The sequence below is a fragment of the Portunus trituberculatus genome, chromosome 4, assembly GCF_017591435.1.
Source record: "Portunus trituberculatus isolate SZX2019 chromosome 4, ASM1759143v1, whole genome shotgun sequence".
In the NCBI taxonomy this organism is placed as follows: domain Eukaryota; kingdom Metazoa; phylum Arthropoda; class Malacostraca; order Decapoda; family Portunidae; genus Portunus; species Portunus trituberculatus.
In genome coordinates, this window is record NC_059258.1 from 6,625,071 (window position 1) to 6,627,570 (window position 2,500).

The following is a 2,500-nucleotide window of genomic DNA, read 5'->3' on the forward strand; positions in this document are numbered from 1 at the left end:
TCCTCCTCCTCCTCCTCCTCCTCCTCCTCCTCTTCCTCCTCCTCTTCTTATCTTCCTCTTTTTCTTTCCTTCTTACAATTCTCCTTCTTTTCTTAATCCTATCTATTACTGACTTCCTGCTTCTCCTCCTCCTCCTCCTCCTCCTCCTCCTCCTCCTCCTCCTCCTCCTCCTCCTCCTCAAACTAAGACATCATCGGCATCACAGAAACTTGGATCAATACAACACACAGAGATTACCTCGCAGAATACTCACTTGCTGGCTATGGCATTTTTAGTAGCGAAAGATCTCACCGTACTAGGGGCGGTGTAATGTTGTACGTGAAAAGTACTCTTCGTGCTCGTGTGATGCAAACTTCAACCATTGCAAACATTGATGTCATTTTCATTCATATAGAAAATAAATCCCGAAGAATAACATTAGGTCTCGTCTATCGTCCTCCAGCCCAGTCACCGCCACAGACGAACAATTGTACGAACAAATTGCGGACATTTGCTGCGCAAACAATTGCATAATTATGAGGGACTTTAACCTTCCAGTCACAAGGTGGGGCGAACCACTGACTGCTCACGCTGGCCAGCAGCTGTACAATAGCATACTTGAAAGCTCTCCACCAGCACATCAAGCGTCCGACAAGAGGTAACAATATCCTTGATATCGTTCTAACAAATGATGAGAATACTATTGAAAATGTGGAAATTGGACCAGAATTCAGTTCCAGCGATCATCGCACCTTGAAATTCACCATAAATTTTGACAAAGGTAAAGTGAACGAAAGTAAAGAAGAAAGTATCGGCGTGCAAACTACACAAGACTCCGTATGCAGCTTGCATCCATTGACTGGAATATACTGCTGGAAACACCACATGTAGATAAGACATGGGAGGTGTTTGCTGAAAAGATAAATGATACAGCTAAGATGTGTATACCACTAAGAAACAGAAGGAAAATACTAAACACCAAACCGAAATGGTGGAATAATGAAATTAGAAGCTGTCTTCTAGCAAAGAAAGAAGCATACAACAAATACAAATTAACACAGCATAATAATGATAAATTAGAGCATGACAGATTGCGTAGACAAGCAAAAAAGTTGATAAAAAGCAGCAAAAAATCTGTAGAAGCTCAGATCGCAAACTCCTGTAAAACCAACCCAAAGGAATTTCACAGTTATGTAAAATCCAAAAGAGTCTTAGCCTCAACAATTGGTCCACTCATAACAGAAAACGGAAACCAAATAGATAACGAAGTTGAAATGGCAAACGTCCTAAATAGATTCTTCTCAACAGTCTTCACGACTGAAGATGTCCAAAATAGTCTGCCCATGCCAGAGCCTCAGGCACAAGGCAAAACACTGCCTGACTTCATAGTTACAGAAAATGAAATCCTCACAGTCATGAACAGCATGAACGTAAACAAAACGCCTGGACCAGACAAGATATCACCCAGGCTTCTCAAAGAAGCGAAAATGAGCTCGTGAAACCACTCACGATTATATTCAATAAAACTTTACAAGCAGGAAAGTCCCCAGGAGTGGAAGCTAGCAAATGTCACGCCCATTTTCAAGAAAGGAAATAAATCACTCCCAGCTAATTACAGACCAATCAGCCTTACTTCAGTAGTGTGCAAGCTGATGGAAACGATAATCAGAGATAAGATTGTCAAATTTTTAGAAGAAAATAAGATCATGAAGGATTCACAACATGGTTTCAGAAACAAGAGATCCTGCTTAACAAACCTACTAGACTTCTTTTATGAAGTTTTTAACTCGTATGACGAGACAAAAGCAGTGGATGTTATTTATCTTGATTTCCAGAAAGCTTTCGACACTGTCCCTCACAAGAGGCTAATCAGCAAAGTAAAAGCTCACGGCATAGCTGGAAATACCCTGAAATGGCTGGAAGACTGGCTCTCTGACAGAAAGCAACGTGTTGTTATAAATGGAAAAGAATCAGAGTGGCACAATGTGAAAAGTGGTGTTCCTCAAGGCTCTGTATTAGGACCAGTTCTTTTCATTGTTTATATTAATGATATTGATGAAGGGATCAATTGTAAAATAAGCAAACTCGCGGACGACACCAAAATAATGAGCAAAGTGACATCAACGTCACAATGGCAAGAACTACAGTGTGACTTAAATAAACTGACACGCTGGACAGAAAAATGGCAAATGAAATTCAATATAGAAAAGTGTCAAGTCCTTCACATTGGAAGTAACAATGTACAAGCAAAATACGTAATGAGTAATGTACCTCTGGCAAGTGCTGAGAATGAAAAAGATCTTGGTGTTGTGGTGTCTAAAGATCTCAAGCTGAGCAAATAAATTAGTTGGGTTCATTAGAAGAACCTTTGAATTTAAATCAGAAAAAGTTATCCTTACTTTATATAACTCATTGGTGCGTCCTCAGCTTGAATACTGTGTGCAGTTCTGGTCACCATATTACAGAAAAGACATTGAAAACTGGAAAAGATCCAGCGTAGAGTGACCAAGATGATTCCAAG

General features: G+C 40.0%; 1 long non-coding RNA gene across 1 annotated transcript in view; it reads left to right on the plus strand.

Moving 5' to 3' along the window:
• Nucleotides 1-2,500, plus strand: part of LOC123512277 — a 4,818-nt gene that overhangs the window by 1,504 nt on the left and 814 nt on the right. The gene's annotated exons all lie outside the window — the stretch shown is intronic.